General features: G+C 39.1%; 1 non-coding gene across 1 annotated transcript; it reads right to left on the reverse strand.

The window, feature by feature from the left end:
- Positions 1 to 9,492: 9,492 nt before the first annotated feature.
- Positions 9,493 to 9,603, reverse strand: LOC137749101 (small nucleolar RNA R71). The gene has a single exon (XR_011070171.1). It is a non-coding gene; the product is annotated as a small nucleolar RNA R71 (small nucleolar RNA).
- Positions 9,604 to 22,144: the final 12,541 nt, after the last annotated feature.

Below are 22,144 nucleotides of genomic sequence, written 5' to 3' on the forward strand. Positions count from 1 at the left end.
GAACCTAATTAACCTGGGGTGTTGAGTTTCATAATTCATCGAAAGACCAACTGAAAATCATCTTGTATGCAAGTGTGACATGTGTGGAGAAGAACCTTCTAGCTAGCATTCCATCCATATTTTCATCAAATTCGTTTTTACAATCTGTTTTCATTACAATCTGTTTTCTTTGTTTTAATTTCGTCAAAACTAAATCCCCCTTTACTTTAGTGTTTCAATTTAGTTAGAAAGTGTCTTAGTTTGTGTTTCTAAGTTTTTGATTCAAGTTATAATCCAAATTCGTCCAAATTAGTGTTCAGTGTTCAAAACTGCCCAGATTGTGTTTTTAAGGCAGTTTTGAGTGTTTTGTTGCTGTTTTGAGTCTTTTGGTTTGTTTTAGTGTTTTAGTGTTTAGTTTTGCATTCTTTGAGTCTAGTTTAGTGTTTTAACCTTTGTTTTACGTTTTTGAGTTAGTTTTCAAGTGATTTAGCAATCCCTCCTAATCCCCGGTTTAGAACGATCCCTACTTATACATATACTACAATTGTCAAAAGAGGGTTTTAATTTGTGTGCTTATATATTTTACATCACATTTGTGGTATTATTTCTTAGTTAATGTCGTATTGCAACTCAATTTCGTGTGTTTGTAGGTCCTATGGGTTAAAGTACCAAGGAAGTGCATTTTGGGGCAATTTGGAGCAATTTTGGACACTATGTGGATAGCTTGCATATGGGCTAACATGGATGGACGAATTTGGACTTCAAGAGGCTAGAAATGTGATAAGAAGAGGAAGGAACTAAGCTAAGGGCAAAGTGGATAAGGAAGTAGCTCAAAAGAGGAAACCCTATCCAAAACCTTATCTAAACCTTATCCAACATTATCCAAACCTTATCGTGTCTTAATCCTAATTGCAAGGGGACCTAAATAGATAATTCTAGAACCTATTTCTAGAAGCATCCTATTCTAGAAGGCCCAAATCAGCCACAAAACCCATTCTTTCTAGAAACCCTACAAAAATGGCTTACCAAACCTTTCTAGAAGGCCTTGCCTTGCCTTGCAAGCCAAGCCACCCTCTCCCCCACTTGTGCCGCACCTTCCTAGGCCTAATTCCCTTTGGATTCTGATTTTCAAGGCCTAATCCCTTTTGGATTTGGGTTACACAAGCCTATTATGAAACTAAATGGGCCAAACCCCCTCCTAGGTGGATTTGATCACCTATGGCCGAATTCTAGGGCCCTAGTCCATAAAATCTGTTAAGCCTAACCCTAATCTACTTAACCCTAGGACTATATAAACATAAAATCAGCCAAAATTTCGTACACCCCCTTATGCTATTCAGAAACCCTTGTGCCGCAACCTCCATTCTCCATTCTCAACCTCCATACACCTCCATACATCTTCCTACACATCTGCCGCACCCTTCCCACCATAATCAACCATCCTCCATCCCTCCAAACAAGGAAACACCATCCAAAACCCCCAATTCCACCACACACATCTTGTGCTGCAGCAAGGAGGAGGAGGAGGAGCCAAACCGTGCATCAAATCCATCTTGGAATTGCTGAGCGTTTAGGTGTAATCTTTCTTATGATTTCAATGTTTAAATTCAATACTTTTTGTTGTGCAAGCATGAGGAACTAATCCCCTTTTGGCTAAGGGGGAATTTCGAAACCATGGTTATATTTGCATGATGATTTGATTACTTTCAGTTGTGATTTCATGAATGATGAATTCAATTTACTTATCTGTTTTAATTAAAACTTGTTTGTGTATATGAATTGAGAGTGCACACTGTTATAATCTTCCTTCCTAGTGCTAAAATATGTTAGTATAATGGCACAAGTAAGGGTGTCGAATCCACAGGGACTAATTGGACCTATATAATCACTTGTATTGCAAGAACTCTTTACTAGAGAAATAAAACTAATCAATGTAGGCAGATTTGTTGTTGTAACTTGAAAGCATAAGGAAATGAAGTAAACACAAATAAAAGAATCAACAACTAATAAAATGAGATAGTACCAATGGAGATGAAGCTAGGGATTCGATTTTACCATTGCTAACCCAAGGCCATGTTTGTTAAATCAGTTTATACTCAGTCATCTACTTATTTCTTGAGTTTGTTTCACTTAGATATGATCAACCATATGATGTGTGGATTTGATCAAATGTCTCTAATCATGAGCCTAATTGTGATGTGCAACTTTGGTTCCTAATCAAGAATATGTAGTGCACAAGAAACTTTCATAAAACCAAAGGGAACACTCGGCAGAATGTTTGCAAAACATTCCCTTCATTCATTCACATATCCACCAAGATTATGCATGATGTGTGCTTTAATCTTGGCTAAACAACCTGTGGTTAATTCAAATGATGATCAAGCATTAAAATCAACACACTAAGTCACAATTAAATCGGAGAATGAAACAAGAAATAGATAGATTAAATGAGAATTCTGAATTAACTACATGGCAATCTTGCAAGGCTACATCGAATCCCTAGAGAGAGATTAGTTACACTTCATGTTTACAAAAGGTTTGACATAAAAATATATAACATGAGTGAACATAGGATTAAGAAGAAGAAACCCTTGAAGCAAAACTGATGTCGAAATCCCTTAAGAGTAGCCTTCGGTGTTGATTCTCCAAGTGTGATGTAAATGAAGGTAGATCGGCTATGGTTGAATGGTTTCTGCAAATGGGAGAGCAAATGGACAGATATGGAGCGGCTATGTGTGTGAATCCTGGGATGATGGAAGAGAGCCAGAGAATGTGGCTGCCAACATTAAGAATGGAGCTGGAAATGCAAATGTGAGCTGGAATGAGTGGGTTTCTGGGATGGTGAATGCACGGCACTAGGGCAATATGCATGTGTATTGCTATTTAATTCAACATGCATGTGTATTGGCTGCAAGGATGAAATGGACAACCTGGAATTGGTTGTACAAATCTGGAAAGGGAATGAAAGTGCACGGCATGGTTGTGTTTGTTGGTGTAAATGTGGCTGAATGGTTTAATTAATGTGAGTGGATGTTTTTGGTGCAAAAGGGGGCTGGACAAGGCAAGGGAATACACGGCACAAGTTGTGTGGAAGTGCATAAGGGAGCTGGAATGAGTAGAAGTGCATAAGTGAGCTGGAACCACATGGAAATGCACGGCAAGGTGTGTGAACATGCATGTGAATGCATGTTTTGGTGTTGGAACCACCCAATCTGACTTCAATGTTTTTGCCTTGTTTAGATTCACCCAATATGGCCGAATTGCACCACTTTCCTTCCACATCATTTCATGAAATTCCAGCAGCCACATGTCTCCTAGATTCTTCTTCAAATTAACTCCCTAGAATCCTCTCCACGCTTGGAATAATGCTCAACTACCAAAAGGAATGTTTTTCCTTCATTTGCCTTCCAATTGATCTTATTACACACTTGGCTGCACACTAACACCAAACAATGTAAAATGCAACTAGCTTAATCCAAAACATCACAAAGACGCCAAATATGGAAGATATAAATGCATGCAAAATGTGACTTATCAAATACCCCCAAACCTGGTTTTTGCTAGTCCTCGAGCAAACTTAAAACTAAAACACACAAAACACTAACATCTATCTAAACCACTTTCGCTAGCCAAACGATTGCACTGAGCATGTGCAACAAGCCTTTGAACCCCTAGGTGTCCCTAGTTGGAGGAGTTGTGTCTCCTGAGGGTTTACAGTGATGACACCCACAAACATTTACAAAATCTGCAAACAATTTGGTTAATACATGCTTTAAACAAACTAATAAGAACCAATGAAAACTTTGTCATACATTCAAACTCAAAAGTTTGCCACTTCAAAGAACCGTATCCACTGTAAAGTATAAAGATATTTCTCCACGTCTTACAACTTCAAGGTCACCATACCCAAATGCTTAAGATAGAATTCGCCTCAACTCTACTCCTCACAGATTCCACTCAAGTTCTCACTCAGATCCTAAGGTTTAGTCTTCTCCGCAAACATATATGAGTGAAATTATGTAAAGGGAATTAAAATTCTCACATATGAAATCTGAAATGGAAGCACAATTTCTGAGTAGATCTCATGAAATGAATCAAATGCTAAGAATATAGATAACACACATACTTACCATCACCCATGAATACATCCTCAATGATCAGCTAGGTCTTTCTCAAGATTGTAATGTAAGGCTTAGGTTATAGGTTACGAAAGAAGTGATATGAAATACTAGAGCTTGGGGTATACCAAAGTGTCCTTGAGGATCATGCTCTTCACTTGCATTTGTCTTCTTTCTTCTTTGTTTTTGGCATCCAGGCCCTATGCCTTATAATGAGGAGATTTGGAACTTGTATCCACTTTGATTCTTTTTTTTTTATTTTTAGAAACAGCTTCAACATAGGTGCCCTTGGTACACGCCATAATCTTGTTCTAAAGCTCAATTTACCTTTAGTCTTCATCACATTGGTATTCCCCAAACTATAAGGTATGGCTTGTAATGGGCTAGAATGGGTAGAGTATGGTGTGGGTGATGAAAGAATTGGGCTAAAGTGTTTGGCTGCAACAAGGGTGAATGGAGCACACAAAGGGATAGGATTTAAGCCTTTTAGTAGTTAAAACATGCATAGCCTAACATCGTCTCATTGAGTTCATTCATAAATGATTCGAAACACATGGTATCTGAAAAAAGAGGGTAATTCTTAGTATCCAATCAAAATAGAAGTAATGAGATCATTTAAAGTGAAATTGAAAGAAAGAAAAAAAAATAGGAGTAGAAACACTTTAAACCCTCTCAAAGAAGCAATTAGGCTCAAAATAACTCACTAGGGTAGTCTCCACTATTCTTCTTCCAGAATTTGAGTATGGTACCTCTATCATCATAATTTCAAGAGTTACAGCTTTATACATGACAACAAGATGCAACACTTTTTCATAGCAACCCAATCGTTTGTTTTCAAACATAGTCCTCATATACATTCATATTCGCATGCAAAAACACTCTTAACCAAAACTAACACCTAGAACAAACAAAAACACAAAACAAACCTTCCATCCCACACCCCTAAACCTAACCTAAGCATTGTCCTCGATGCTTAAAATTGTATGCCATGCAAGTAGTCAAAGAATATGGGATGGTAACAACATAAACACAAACGAAGGAAAGAACACAAACCACACTAGGTTGCCTCCTAGCAAGCGCTTTATTTAATGTCTAGGCAAGACATGGTAGCTTGTTTACGGTGTTGTAAACTCGAGAAAATCTACAATTTGATAAACTTGCTCTTCCTCCACTTTTTCCAAATATGGTTTCAATCGCTGCCCATTGACTTTAAAAGAGGTGCCATTCTTCATGTTCTCTATTTCCACAGCTCCGTGAGGAAATGTTTGCAGCACTTTGAATGGTCCCACCCACCTAGACTTCAATTTTCCTGGAAAAAGTCTCAAACGTGAGTCAAACAAAAGTACTTTCATACCTTGGTGAAACTCCTTCCTTAGGATGGCCTTGTCATGATAGAGCTTAGTCTGTTCCTTGTAGATTTTGGCATTCTCATATGCCTCATTTCTAAGTTCTTCCAACTCATTAAGTTGGAGTTTCCTTGCTACTCCAGCTTCCTTGTAATCAAAGTTGAACTTCTTGATGGCCCAATATGCACGGTGTTCAATCTCCATTGGCAAATGACAAGCTTTCCCAAATACAAGGCGATAAGGACTCATGCCAATGGGGGTCTTGTATGCTGTTCTATATGCCCATAGTGCATCATTCAACCTCAATGACCAATCCTTCCTTGTAGGGCTCACGGTCTTCATCAAAATGTTCTTGATCTCCCTATTGCTAATCTCCACTTGTCCCGAGGTTTGAGGATGGTATGGGGTTGCCACTTTATGGTTGATGTTGTACTTCTTCATCAAGGATTCAAAGGGTTTGTTGCAGAAATGGCTGCCACCATCACTAATAATAGCTCTTGGGGTTCCAAACCTACAAAAAATCACCTCTTTAATAAAATTCAAAACAACCTTATGATCATTAGTTCTTGTAGCAATGGCTTCAACCCATTTGGATACATAATCTACTGCCACTAATATGTATAAGTAGCCAAAAGAGGATGGAAATGGTCCCATGAAATCGATTCCCCAAACATCAAAGAGCTCCACCACCAACATGTTGTTCAATGGCATCTCATTTCTTCGGCTAATGTTCCCCATTTTCTGGCACCTATCACACTTAGAACAAAAATCAAAAGCATCCTTGAACAAAGTAGGCCAAAAGAAACCAGATTGTAAAACCTTTAGAGATGTCTTTTTGGCACCAAAATGTCCTCCACATGCCAATGTATGGCTGAACATTAGAATGCTTTGTTGCTCACTCTCTGGGACACACCTCCTAATGATTTGGTCAGGGCAATATTTAAACAAATATGGTTCGTCCCAAACGTAGTGCTTTACCATGGCAAGGAACTTCTTTCTTTCCTGAAAAGAAAGGTCATTTCTCATTACACCACAAGCAAGATAATTAACAAAATCAGCATACCATGGTTCTTTTTCTTGAACAACAAGGAGTTGTTCATCTGGAAATGATTCATTTAGAGGCAAAGGTTGTCCAACTCCATGGTTTCCATTAAGCCGTGACAAATGGTCAGCCACAACATTATCACTTCTCTTCTTATCTCGAATTTCCAAGTCAAACTCTTGTAGTAAGAGTATCCATCTAATTAAGCGTGGTTTAGCATCCTTTTTTGTCATCAAATACCTAAGGGTTGCATGATCAGAAAACACAATAACTTTAGATCCCACAAGGTATGACCGAAACTTTTCTAAGGCAAAAACAATAGCAAGCAACTCCTTTTCAGTTGTGGAATAGTTAAGTTGAGCATCATGTAGAGTCCGGCTTGCATAGTAGATCACATGTGGAAGCTTGTTCACCCTTTGCCCTAAAACTGCACCAATAGCATAGTCAGAGGCATCACACATTAATTCAAAAGGTAAAGACCAATCTGGTGCCATAATAATAGGGGCCGAGGTTAGTTCATATTTCAAAGTATTGAATGCATCCATACAAGCCTTATCAAAATGAAATACAACATCTTTAGCTAACAGATTGCATAATGGACGAGTGATCATTGAAAAGTTCTTAATGAAACGACGATAAAAGCCCGCATGTCTAATAGGAGCATATTTAGGCGACTTACTTAGCTTGTTTTCGTGCATCTATGTTGTTAATTCATAGTTGTTTTAGTAGTTTAAGCCATTTTCGCGTGTTTTTAGGTTCATATGGCTAAGGAAGCAAAAAGATGCATTTTGGAGCATTTTGGAGCAAAATTGGGCTTGGAATGGATAGCATATGCTTGGAGCCAAAGTGTTGGACGAATTTGAAAGCCTTGTATGCACTTTGGACATAAAACAAAGGGCCTAGCCCAATCAAACAATCCTTTGAGCCATGCAAAACCTCTAGCCCAATCAACAACCCTTAGCCACATGCATTTCCACCTTCCTACTTCATCATTTCATCATTGCACCACCATTCACACACACATGCAATTGCTCTTTCATCATTGCACCACCATTCACACACACATGCACTTACTCTTTCATCATTGCACCACCAATTCAACACATGCATTTCCACCTTCCTACTTCATCATTTCATCATTGCACCACCATTCACACACACATGCACTTACTCTTTCATCATTGCACCACCATTCACACACACATGCACTCTGAATCATAACAACCACATTCACTCTTAAACAATCACCCACATATTCTCCCATTCCCCCTATAAAAACCCATGCATTCATACACAAAAATCACATCTCATTTTCATACACAAGACACCACAAACACATCCAATCTTCCCCTTTGCCGCAAGCTCCCATTCCATTTCTACACAATCTCTTCTCGGCTTCATTCCATTCCATACACTCTCCCATTTGCAGAAACCATTCAACCTTAGCCGCTCCACCTTCATTTACAACACACTTGGAGCACCAACACCGAAGGCAACTCTTAAGGGATTTCAAAATCAGTTTTGCTTCAAGGGTTCTTTCTTCTTAATCCTATGTTCACTCATGTTATATATTTTTATGTCAAACCTTTTGTAAACATGAAGTGTAACTAATCTCTCTCTAGGGATTCGATGTAGCCTTGCAAGATTGCCATGTAGTTAATTCAGAATTCTCATTTAATCTATCTATTTCTTGTTTCATTCTCCGATTTAATTGTGACTTAGTGTGTTGATTTTAATGCTTGATCATCATTTGAATTAACCACAGGTTGTTTAGCCAAGATTAAAGCACACATCATGCATAATCTTGGTGGATATGTGAATGAATGAAGGGAATGTTTTGCAAACATCCTGCTGAGTGTTCCCTTTGGTTTTGTGAAAGTTTCTTGTGCACTACATATTCTTGATTAGGAACCAAAGTTGCACATCACAATTAGGCTCATGATTAGAGACATTTGATCAAATCCACACATCATATGGTTGATTATATCTAAGTGAAACAAACTCAAGAAATAGGTAGATGACTGAGTATAAACTGATTTAACAAACATGGCCTTGGGTTAGCAATGGTAAAATCGAATCCCTAGCTTCATCTCCATTGGTACTATCTCATTTTATTAGTTGTTGATTCATTTATTTGTGTTTACTTCATTTCCTTATGCTTTCAAGTTACAACAACAAATCTGCCTACATTGATTAGTTTTATTTCTCTAGTAAAAAGTTCTTGCAAAACAAGTGATTATATAGGTCCAATTAGTCCCTGTGGATTCGACACCCTTACTTGTGCCATTATACTAAACATATTCTAGCACGAAGAAGGAAAACCTCAATTAAAATGGCGCCGTTGCCGGGGACTGATTTCAGTCCCTTATAATTGCTTGTTTTGATATTAAACCTTGTTCTTTTCATTTTAAGTATATTTCTGATTTTTATTCAAACTTGTTTTATCTTGTTTCAGGTAGTATATGTCAAATAGACTTGCTGAATTAGGCCAAAGAATGGAACGGTTAAAGGGCAACACTTTGGAAAGCTTTGTGCCAACAAGTTCCTCCATTGTCCGTGAAGAAGAGGAAGGGAAACCGTCTAGTCCAACAAGTGAAGGATCGGAGCACTTTAATTGGGAAAGAGAAGAAGAGATGGCGGGCGACCAAGATGATCTTCGAGCTTTGGAGGATTTTGCTCAACCAATCATACCAAATTCACCTTCATGCATCTTGCTGCCCACAGAAGCTAGAAACTATGATCTTAAATCTTCACATTTCTATATGTTTCCTTCTTTTTATGGCTTACCTAATGAAGATCCTTTAGCTCATATTAAAGAATTTTACAATGTTGTGAGTGGTTTACCTTTACAGGGAGTAAGTGAAGCAAATCTGAGGATGAGAGTGTTCCCTTACACCTTGAAAGATAGGGCCAAGGGTTGGTTAATGACTCTAGTACCTGGTTCACTCACCACATGGGATGCCGTGGCTAAGAAGTTTTTGGAAAAGTTCTTTTCCACTCAAAAGACAGCCACATTAAGGGGACAAATCTTCAACTTCAAACAAGATGATGGAGAACCTTTCAATGAGTGTTGGGAGCGCTTTAAAGGCCTTTTGTTGCAATGTCCACACCATGGGTTACCTCTTCACTTACAAATGCAAATTTTCTACGATGGACTAACCCAAACATGTCAATCAACTGTTGATAATGCAGCAGGTGGAGCTTTGAAGAAAAAGAATGCTCAAGAGTCATATAACACTTATGAGATGTTGGGATTTAATGCTCAACACAAAGATGTAAGGGGTAAGAGAGTTGGAGTATATGAAACAAGCTCTAATCATGATCTTTCTTTGCAGGTAGCTAACCTAGAAAAGAAGCTTGAATCCGTGCTCAACATGGTGCCAAAAGCAAGTGAAGTGTGTGCCATTTGCAACATACCAAGCCACCTTACTCATCAATGTCCATCTAGGGAGGCTTACCCCGAGTATGTCCAAGAGCAAGTGAACCTCATGAATTCTTACAATCAAAGGCCAAGGAATGATGTGTATTCCAATACATATAACCCAAGTTGGAGAGATCATCCCAATCTTTCGTGGAAGAACAACAATCAATTCCAAAACTTCCAACCAAAACCTACTCTTGAGGATACGGTTAAATTGTTAGCCCAAAATACCTTGCAATTCCAACAAACCACCAATAGCACTCTCCAACAACATTCGGCGGCTCTAACCAAAATGGAGACACAATTGGGGCAGATTGCAGATGCCTTGAGCCAAAGAGAGGTTGCAAAGTTTCCAAGCCAACCTGTGATACTCCAAAGGAACCAAGAGCAAGCCAAAGCAATCACTACACTTAAAAGTGGTAAGGTTATCAATAATAGAGTTGGCAATGATGTTACTAATGAATCTGATCATGTGAATGCAGGGGTTACTCAAGGAGAACATGAGAAACCAAATGAGGAACCAAGCCATGCTACTCCCTCGTTTGAAGCACCAAATCTTCACAAGGCCGAGAAACCTTACACTCCACCAATACCATTCCCTGGAAGACTTGCCAAGAGCAAGCAGGATAAGTCATTTAAGGAGATTTTTGATATTCTAAGTAAGGTGAATGTTAACTTACCTTTGCTTGATGTCATTAGGAACATGCCAGCTTATGGGAAGTTCTTCAAAGAGTTAAACAACTACAAAAGGAAGTATGGACCACATGAGAAGGTAGTGGTGCCCGAGAATGTAAGTGCCGTGTTGCAAAGAAAACTTCCACCAAAGCTCAAGGATCCAGGAAGTTTTTCTATCAACATCACCATAGGAGACAAGAAGGTAGAGAAGGCGATGCTTGACTTAGGTGCTAGCATCAACTTAATGCCTTATTCCGTATACCTTCAACTAGGTTTGGGGGAATTGAAAGCCACCACCATCTCATTACAACTTGCGGACAGATCCGTGAAATATCCAAGAGGTATAGTAGAGGATATTCTAGTTCAAATTGATAAACTAATCTTGCCTGCGGATTTTGTAGTGTTGGACATGGAATAAGCTCCTATACATGACCGAGAATTGCCTATTTTGCTTGGGAGACCGTTTATGGCCACGGCCAAGACCATCATTGATGTGCAAAATGGACTCCTCACTATGACAGTGCTAGGAGAGACCGTTCAATTCAAAGTGTTTGAGTCTCTTTCACATCCTTCTTCATCTCTTGATTGTTATGCCATTGATGTGCTTGATTCACTTGTTTTCTCTAAGTTCTTGCAGGCACAATCTAATGAACCATTACAAACTGTTTTGAGTCAATCTCAAGATGAGTTTGATGAAGAAGATGCACTCATGGAAGAGGTAGCTGCCTTGGAAGCATTGGCACCGTATCCTTTGAATATTTTACCTCTTTTAGAGCCTTTAGAACCATCGAGGTCACATTTAACCCCTTCCACTGTTAAGGCACCAAAACTTGAACTTAAACCACTTCCACCACATCTAAAGTATGCATATCTAGCTGAATTTGAAACTCTTCCAGTTATCATAACTTCTGACCTCACCCCAAATGAAGAAGATAAACTAATTAGGGTGTTAAAAGAGTTCAAATCAGTTATTGGTTGGTCTATTGCAGATATCAAGGGAATAAGCCCTACCATGTGCATGCATAGGATTCTTTTGGAAGAAGGAGCAAAGTCAACCCGTGAACCACAAAGGAGGCTCAATCCACACATGAAGGAAGTTGTGAGGAATGAAGTGTTGAAGTTGTTAGATGTGGGGATCATATATCCCATTTCTGATAGCAAATGGGTAAGTGCTATTCAGGTGGTAGCTAAGAAGGTGGGAATCACGGTGATGAAGAATGAAAACAAAGAGCTTGTGCCCACAAAACCCACGGCTAGTTGGCGTGTTTGCACCGATTACAGGAAGTTGAATTCTAGCACTAGAAAAGATTACTTTCCTATGCCTTTCATAGATCAAATGCTTGAGAGATTGGCAAGTTACTCACACTATTGTTTTCTTGATAGTTACTCAGGTTACAATCAAATTGCAATTGCTCCAGAGGATCAAGAGAAAACTACCTTTACTTGCCCGTTTGGCACATTTGCATATAGAAGAATGCCTTTTGGACTTTGCAATGCTCCAGCAACATTCCAAAGATGCATGCTGGCAATCTTTTCTGACATGGTAGAAAGATTCATTGAGGTATTTATGGATGACTTTTCAGTGTTTGGTTCCTCTTTTTATGAATGTCTTAACCATCTCTCTTTAGTACTTCAAAGATGTCAGGAAACAAATTTGGTTCTCAATTGGGAAAAGTGCCAATTTATGGTGAAACAAGGAATTGTGTTGGGGCATGTAATCTCTAGCCAAGGAATGGAGGTGGACAAAGCCAAAATTGACATCATCACCAATATGGCAGCTCCCACAACCGTGAAGGGAGTAAGAAGTTTTTTGGGACATGCGGGTTTTTATCGTCGTTTCATTAAGAACTTTTCAATGATCACTCGTCCATTATGCAATCTGTTAGCTAAAGATGTTGTATTTCATTTTGATAAAGCTTGTATGGATGCATTCAATACTTTGAAACATGAATTAACCTCGGCCCCTATTATTATGGCACCAGATTGGTCTTTACCTTTTGAACTAATGTGTGATGCCTCTGACTATGCTATTGGTGCAGTTTTAGGGCAAAGGGTGAACAAGCTCCCACACGTGATCTACTATGCAAGCCGGACTCTAAATGATGCTCAACTTAACTATTCCACAACTGAAAAGGAGTTGCTTGCTATTGTTTTTGCCTTAGAGAAGTTTCGGTCATATCTTGTTGGATCTAAAGTTATTGTGTTTTCTGATCATGCAGCCCTTAGGTACTTGATGACAAAAAAGGATGCTAAGCCACGCTTAATTAGATGGATACTCTTACTACAAGAGTTTGACTTGGAAATTCGAGATAAGAAGGGAAGTGATAATGTTGTGGCTGACCATTTGTCACGGCTCAATGAAAACCATGGAGTTGGACAACCTTTGCCTCTAAATGAATCATTTCCAGATGAACAACTCCTTGTTATTCAAGAAAAAGAACCATGGTATGCTGATTTTGTTAATTATCTTGTTTGTGGTATAATTAGAAATGACCTTTCTTTTCAGGAAAGAAAAAAGTTCCTTGCCATGGTAAAGCACTACGTTTGGGACGAACCATATTTGTTTAAATATTGCCCTGACCAAATCATTAGGAGGTGTGTCCCAGAGAGTGAGCAACAAAGCATTCTAATGTTCAGCCATACATTGGCATGTGGAGGACATTTTGGTGCCAAAAAGACATCTCTAAAGGTTTTACAATCTGGTTTCTTTTGGCCTACTTTATTCAAAGATGCTTTTGATTTTTGTTCTAAGTGTGATAGGTGCCAGAAAATGGGGAACATTAGCCGAAGAAATGAGATGCCATTGAACAACATTTTGGTGGTGGAGCTCTTTGATGTTTGGGGAATCGATTTCATGGGACCATTTCCATCCTCTTTTGGTTACTTATACATATTAGTGGCAGTAGATTATGTATCCAAATGGGTTGAAGCCATTGCTACAATAACTAATGATCATAAGGTTGTTTTGAATTTTCTTAAAGATGTGATTTTTTGTAGGTTTGGAACCCCAAGAGCTATTATTAGTGATGGTGGCAGCCATTTCTGCAACAAACCCTTTGAATCCTTGATGAAGAAGTACAACATCAACCACAAAGTGGCAACCCCGTACCATCCTCAAACCTCAGGACAAGTGGAGATTAACAATAGGGAGATCAAGAACATTTTGATGAAGACCGTAAGCCCTACAAGGAAGGATTGGTCACTGAGGTTGAATGATGCACTATGGGCATATAGAACAGCATATAAGACCCCCATTGGCATGAGTCCTTATCGCCTTGTGTTTGGGAAAACTTGTCATTTGCCAATGGAGCTTGAACACCGTGCATATTGGGTCATCAAGAAGTTCAACTTTGATTACAAGGATGCTGGAATAGCAAGGAAGCTCCAACTTAATGAGTTGGAAGAACTCAGAAATGAAGCATATGAGAATGCCAAAATCTACAAGGAACGGACTAAGCTCTATCATGACAAGGCCATCCTACGGAAGGAGTTTCACCAAGGTATGAAAGTACTGTTGTATGACTCACGTTTGAGACTTTTTCCAGGTAAATTGAAGTCTAGGTGGGTGGGACCATTTAAGGTGCTGCAAACATTTCCCCACGGAGCTGTGGAGATAGAGAACATGAAGAATGGCACCTCTTTTAAAGTCAATGGGCAGCGATTGAAACCATATTTGGAGAAAGTGGAGGAAGAGCAAGTTTATCAAGTTGTAGATTTTCTTGAGTTTACAACACCGTGAACAAGCTACCATGTCTTGCCTAGACATTAAATAAAGCGCTTACTAAGAGGCAACCTAGTGTGGTTTGTGTTCTTTCCTCATTTTGTGTTTATGTTGTCACCATTCCATATTCTTTGCCTACTTGCCTTGTGTTAGTTGTGGTTAAGTGTGTTTTTGCTTACACGAATGTATATGAGGGCTATGTTTGTAGACAAACTATTGGGTTGCTTTGAAAAAGGGTTTTATGACACGGGACATGTCATAACTTTCGAGGGGGTGTTTATTTGTAAGCTCATGTCGGAGCACAAAGGTAAGCCGTCTCCCCGAATTTCAATTTTCTTTTATACTAATATGTTGTTAATGATTCAGGCATCCACTCTAGAATTTAAACCATTACCGGATCATTTCAAGTATCACCCTCCATTCAAAGATCAATTCCATGCCGTTTGATTTGATTAAAAAAAAAAAAATAATAAAAAATAAAATAAAATAAACATGGAGAAAGATGGAGCTTCACAAAGGTTGTTTACGTGAAGCCCCACTACGAGGCGTCGGAGCGGAAGGCATAGATGCGGGAGGCATAGAAGCGGGAGGCATCGGAGCGGAAGCCATCGGAGCGGAAGACATCGGAGCTAGAGCATTCCAGGCCTCAATACTTGGCCAAGCGCTGGATGACCCAGGAAAAAGGTGCCTCTGGAGATAAGCCGCAAGCCTTTGACGGTCACTGTGAATTCGACCCTCAGATTCTTGCAGCTCATCAAGCTTCCTCTTCATGCCCGACGAATAGTTATTTGCAAGCACATGCAAACTTCTATTCTCGTACTTAAGCTGCTGGATCTCTTGTTTAAGACTTTCCACCTCTGCCATCAATGATTCCACCTGACGGGAGCGGGCAAGCAGACGTTGGCCCATGTTGGACACAGAACTCGCACACTGAACACTAAGTGCGAGGGACTCTTGAACGGCCAACTCATCGGACCGTCCTGACAGCAGCCTACTATCTTTTGGAGTGAGGAGGTTCCTAGCTACTATTGTAGCTGTTGTGGCGTCCTGCATCACGGAGTCTTCACCTGTAAGAAGACCGTTAGAAGATAAGAAAGAAGGGCGCCATACGTTACCTTGACGCGGCGCCCCCGTATCACTGCTAAGGCTCAATTCCAAGCTAAGGTTCGATGGGTTTGCCATTTTTCAAAAGTGTTCAAAGAGAAGGGATGGAGTTAAATTTCAAAGGGCCGGAGTCGATTTTCAAGAATGGGAAATCTTCAGTGTGTGTTTGTTGGCGGTGATCGATACCTCTATAAAAAGCCAAGGCGACGCGTCCACCGATTCAAAAAGCCAGAATTTCCGGCGTAATTTTGGCGACGTTTTCTCGGCTTTTCAGAAGACGTGTTCAACTTTGTCAAAAGATTTCTTCTTTTCAGAAAACACGTGGAGGCCATCATCACAACTACACATCTTTAGCCGACAGGCGCAAAGTCCGGCGACGCTTTCTCTGCTTTTCAGAAGACGCGTGCAGCTTTGTCAAAAGGAGCCGCATCTGCACTACCACGTGTCATTCAGAAAGCGAACGGGCGTCGTTCAGAAATCGAAGGGGCGCCTGCTCAGAAATCGAAGAGGCGCCAATATTTTAAAAAGCCGGATTTGCGGGATCAAAACGTCTGTCGACAAGGGTAAAAGAATGGTACCACCACTTGTTATTATCTCTATATATGTCGACCTTCATCTTTTATGGCAAGGAAAACCTGAAGAAAATGCCCAACTCTCCCTCACCTCTGAGGGCGCACTCCCAGCAAAGCCTTTCGAAATACTCAATTCTTTCTTCTTCCCCAAAGATGATACCGGATGCCTGGAGTACAGATGACCCAGGAGGAAACGGCGGATTGAAGTGTGCTGATTCATTCACCGCTTCTTCAAAAGCAAAGGTATCTCATATCATCAAGGTCAAAAGCAAAAGTATCTCATATCTGGAATTGGAGTGCTTTCTAGGTCTTCCTTTGTTGAATGGCATGGGTTGCCTCCCAAGTAGCGCTTTCTTTAACGTCTTGCAGCCGGACGATGCTTCCATTCAAACTTCCCTAGGTCCCACGGCATGGAATTGATCCTTGAATGGAAGGTGATACTTGAAGTGAACCGGCATTGGTTTGAATTCTAGTGTAGGTGCCTGATTCATCAAAATCAGCAAGTTAGTATAAAATGTAATGGAATTTGGAGAAGATGACTTACTTGTTTTGTCCGACAAGAACTCAACGACAAACACCACTCCTTTGAAAGTTTCAGGGATATTGGACTTGGCCAGATTGCATGTGATGGTTATGACTTGTCCAATGTCATCAAATTCAACTTCTTTGGGTTTTGTGGTTTCAAATATGTCCTCTTTGATGCCTTCTACATCTTCTCCAGCCACTACCTTCTCTTGAATCATTCTTCTTGGTGTACAAAGTCCTTTGAAGAATTCAACACCATCTAAAACTTGCTGTGTTGCACCAAGAATTGGAATAGCATTTTGCACCTTTGGGAAGGCTTCCACGATGTCCTTTTTACTCTCTTCTTGGTTGGGAATCAAAAACCTGCTAGGAAAAGGGACATTGGGTGGAATAACATCAGAATAACATGGAATTGGGACGTCCTTACTTGTGGTGGGTGGTTTAGAGGTTTTAGGGGGCTGCGGCAAGGGTTGTTCTACCCTTGCCGTGTGCATGTCTTCTTCCTCCTCCTCAATTAGCAGCTCCTCATCCACTTCTAGGCTATGTTTGGGCATTTTTAGGTCAGCTCCAACCTCCATAGCACTTCCCAAAGTGATAGCATTATGGATTTCAAAATCTTCCTTCGAGTTTTCAATAGTTGAGTTGGAGAGTTCACTTTGCTCTTGAATTTGTTTCATGAACTCCATAATCTGCCCAATGTGCTCCTCCAATTTACCCAACTTCTTGTCTTGATTTTGTCCGTCCTGCGTCAAAGAGGTTAGTAATTGAAAATTTTTATCATTATCTATGGACATACTTGAACTTGATTGGAATTGTTGTGGGGGAGGTTGTGGTTGCTGCATAGGTGTTGTATAGAACTCCTCATATGGTTGCCAATATGCTTCTTGTTGAGCCTCCTTGGCTTGATTTTGTGACCCCTGCACCAAAGAATTTAATTCATTAAGAATTTGATTATAATCTATTGACGAACTTGAATTTGATTGAGCATATTGCATATGAAGTTGAGGTGGCTGCATAGGTCTTGAATAGAACTCCTCATATGGCTGCCAATATGCTTCACGTTGAACTTGTTGAGCTTCCCACCACATAGAGTTTGAATGATCCTTCCAATCTCTTTGTAGACATTGATTGGCTTGAAATCCTTGCCTATATGAAGCACCAAATGTAGGGACACTCTGCATTGTGGTCCGTTCGGCATACGGCGACAATTGAGAAGTAAGATTTGCCAATTGAGCTTGAATGCTAGCAAAATCCATATCTTACTTCTCTAGTACCTAAAGTCAAAGAAAGAGAACTAAATCAAATATCAAAAGTAACAACAAACAAAGAAAACAACACTAAGTTAGAAACTAAAACGGAAACAACTAAACCAAAAAGAAAAGAACCAAGGGATTAGCAAAGTTGCTAATCCCCGGCAACGGCGCCAAAAATTTGATGCGAAATATATAAGCACACAAATTAAACCCTCTTTTCGACAATTGTAGTATAGATATAAGTAGGGATCGTTCTAGGCCGGGGATTAGGAGGGATTGCTAATCTAATGAAAATTGACTCAAAGATGTGAAAATATGTTTTAAAACACTTTAAATAGACTCACAAGACTCTTACTAACTTATATGACTCAAAACAAACTTTAAAGACTCAAAACAACCAAAAACAACCAAAAAGACTCAATTTAGACTCTATGACTTAATTTGGACGAAAATACACTTGGTTTTGACTCTAAAGACTCAAAAAGACTCTTTTGGACAGATTTGGAACAAATAAGAAAGGGGGTTTTGATTTTGGACGAATTTAAAAGAAAACAAGTGACTTAAAACTTTAAAACAGATTTTGGACGAAAATAAGAAAAACTAATGGATGATGGGATAGCCAAGGGATACTTCTCCACACATGATACTTTCTAACATAAATTGATTTCCAGTTGCTTTTCCGATAAACCATGAACCTCAACACCCCAGATTAACCGTGACATCACTAATTAACCCTCAGATTCCCCTTAAGTTAGTGGATTGGATGACATCATACGACAACCCAAAGCATTCTTCAAAAAGTCCCCTACATGACATCATAATAGAGATACGGTTAAAGATCATTACGTTCAATGGAAACCATAAGTATTGACAAAGCACTTGTAACTATGACATCATGATACGCATGCTAGGAATTTACTTAACATGATTGTGAAAACAACCTTAACTACTTGTGAATATAAGTTTGTGACGATTATGTGAAACACCCTTATATTCTAGCCCCAAATTCAAGCATGCAAATTAAGTAGGCCTCCCTAATAAACATACAAGAATAAGTTATCCATCAAACGGTTAAGTAAATTGCATTCGCAATTTATGAAATCACAACTGGAATTAATCAAATCATATTATAATTGTAATCATGGTTTCAAAGCATCCCTAGGCTAAAACGAGTTTAGCCTCTCATGTTCATGACAAAACAAAGCAATATAGATTTAAACATTGAAAATAAAAGATAGATTACACCTAGACACGTCCAACACTCCAACTTGAATGTACAAACGCCCAAGGCTTGGTCTTCCTTCTCCTTCTCCTTGCTAGGTCACGGCACAAAGGTCTATGGTGAGTTTGTGGACGATTTTCTGGATTTTGGATGGTTTTAGGTATATATGGAGGTGCGGCAAGGGGTTATGGTGGTGTATGGAGGTTGGGATGGATGTATGGAAGTAGGGGAATGATGGATGGGTGGTTGCAAGGTCACGGCAAGGGTTGATTTCTGAAGGGATGTATGAATGTTGTGTGAAGGGATGGTGGTTATTAAATGGCACGGCAAGGCTGTTTATATAGGCTAGTTTTGGCACACTTAGTGTAGGAAAAGGATTGCCTAATCCCATTGTAAAAAGGTTAACTCAAGGCAGAAATTAAATGGGAATGGGAATAGGAATTTCGGCTAGGAATTAGGGAGTTCTAGAAGGCTAGGTGCGGCACACATGTAGGGATAGGATTAGGTGTTCTAGAAACTGTGTTTAAGGCAGATTTCCTAATCCTAAAGGGCCTAGGACATGTGATATAGGAGTAGGAAAAGGATTGTGATTCCTAAACCTACAAGGAATGGTGATTTGCGGCAATGGTATGGATGAGTCTTCTAGAAACTGAAATAGGTGTTTAAATGTGTAATTGATTCTCCCTAAGTAGCTAGGTTTAGGTCCCAATCTGATTTGGATAGGATAGAATAGGATAATGTTAGAGATAGGATAGGATAGGGTTTCTAGGATAGGATAAGATAAGGTTGGATAAGGTTGGATAAGGTTGGATAAGGTTCCTTGTTTCTTGCTTCTTCCTTATCTTCATTGGAGTAGAACTTCTTCCACCAGATTTGTAGCCTTTCCTAGCTCTTCTAGTCTTCAATTTCGTCCATCCTCATTGCTACATGATTAAGCTATCCAATCCATGCCCAAAAATGCTCCAAATAGCCTCAAAATGCACTTTCTTGCTCCTTTTGCCATTAGGACCTAAAAACACACGAAAATACTTTAAAAGACTGAAATACATAGTAATTAACTCACTAAGTGTAAGGAAACAACACAACTAAGTAGTATAAATATGCTCCTATCAATATCATGCTCTTTCCCTGTCTTTTTCTTTGTCCTTGTTCTTACTCGCATGGCAAAGTGAAAGAAGCAATCAGCCAGCACTTGGTGTCAGTCTTCTGTTCTGGAGCCAACTGCCTGGAATCTATTTCTGATTGCTTACCTAGCATTGCTCTCGAGTAGTCATCTTCAACGGTTGATACACTTCCAGAGAAGGGACCACTCCTGCAAAGATTGAACAAAGAAACAGATAAAAGGGGTAAGCTCAGACCTTCGGGGAAGACCAAAAGAATCCTGCTGCCCAGTTCAAGATTATGTAGCACAAAGGAAAATCAACGATGGGCGGAAATCAGTTCAAGAGAAAGACTGTGGAATCACCAAGATCAATGCCTCAATGCAATCACCAAGGAGAAGAGGGAATTTACACTCCATAACCAGATTTGCGTCACTAAACTTTTCTCTTTGTTAATTACATTTTGCCATGTTTAGTATGTTTAAGTGCTTTTTGTGTGTTTACTTATGTTTTGTGTGAATCTATGCTTAAAACATTGAGGACAATGTTTGATTTAAGTGTGGGGGGGGGTAACTAATGTTGTTAATGCAAATTCGTGGGATTTTATCACCCATAACTTCAAATGTTGTTCCTTGCTGTTTTAAGGTGTTTTTAAATTGTTTTAGAGTGTTTTAGTGTGTTTTGTTTTATAACTCCGAAAATCACATAAAAATTTGAAAAAAATGTTTTGAAAAGCCTAAAAAGAGTGTTTTGAGTCGTTTTTGTGTGTTTGTGTCTTAGGGTACCTTCCAACACAATGATAAGGATTTGGTTTGTAATTGCATGACGGTTAAAAAGAGTTATAGACATGGATGAAAGTTTGATTTACTCTTGGTATATGCTTGGTTATGGTTATAATGTATGACTTCACATGCAATCATAAAAGAAAAATTCGTTTTTGTAACATGCTTGAAGGAAGGAACTCAAACAAACGCTACATCCCTGTGAGACTCGAGCCATTACTTTCTTTGGAGAGTTATTTTCTGTGATTCTTTGTTTTCTAAAGTTGTTGCATGATCTCATTATTCCTTGCTTGGTTGCTACTTAGAATGCAATTGAATCATGCTAGAACTAAATGCTAGAACTTATATCCATTTCATTCAAAGCATTGAATTGCATAACATATATCAAGATAAAGTTGTGTAGTTGCCACCATAGCCAAATAGCCTTACTTCCCATATTTCGTATTTGTTGTAAGTTTTAACCCCTTTGAGCCTTGTTTAGCCTATGTTCTTTGTTAACCCATGTTATCCTTACCTAGCCTAGAATAGGACCATCCATGCCTTTGTTCTTAAAGCATAGTAAGCATGACGGAAAATGAATTCCTTTTTGATTAATATGTTGCAGAAAATAAGTGTGGGGGAAGGATTATTGATGAGAGTTGTTGTGCCATAGGCACGGCTAAATAAAAAAAAAAAAAAAAAAAAAAAAATTGAAAAAAAAAAAATTGAAAAAGAAAAGAAAAATAAGAGTTGTTTGAATTTCCCCTATTAGTCTAAAAGTTGTTTTCCGCGCTCTAAAGGGAATTCTAAGTGCCTAATTCAATACTTTGCTCACTATTGCTTTAAGAATGTTTGTTTATCCTTCACCTTTCATTGTTAACCAATACCCTAGCCCCGTTACACCCCTTTGACTTCTATCTTGATCGTTATGTGTTCAATAATGTGGAGTTTGGATTTGATATGAGCTTATGGAATCACTGGTTCTCATTCTAAGTAGTAGCATTCCATTCATGAGATCATATTCATGTCATTATTGTAAATCCAGAAAATGCTTTCTTTGTTATAACATATGTGAGATACTAGTCTTTCATGTTTACATCAATCTCTCACATATAACTAGTGTAGGGTGTGTAGTCAGAAAATCTGTGTGAAAATAGAGTGCATTCTAGTAAGGAATTGAGTAAATTCTCTAAAGCATGTTACTACATTTGAAATGTGTTTTAATTGCTTAATTGTGAACTAGTATGTGGTGACTACGATTAAGAATGTACTTAAGTGTAAAGATGGCTAAAATCTGTGAGAATA

Source organism: Pyrus communis, chromosome 10, assembly GCF_963583255.1.
Source record: "Pyrus communis chromosome 10, drPyrComm1.1, whole genome shotgun sequence".
In the NCBI taxonomy this organism is placed as follows: Eukaryota; Viridiplantae; Streptophyta; class Magnoliopsida; order Rosales; family Rosaceae; genus Pyrus; species Pyrus communis.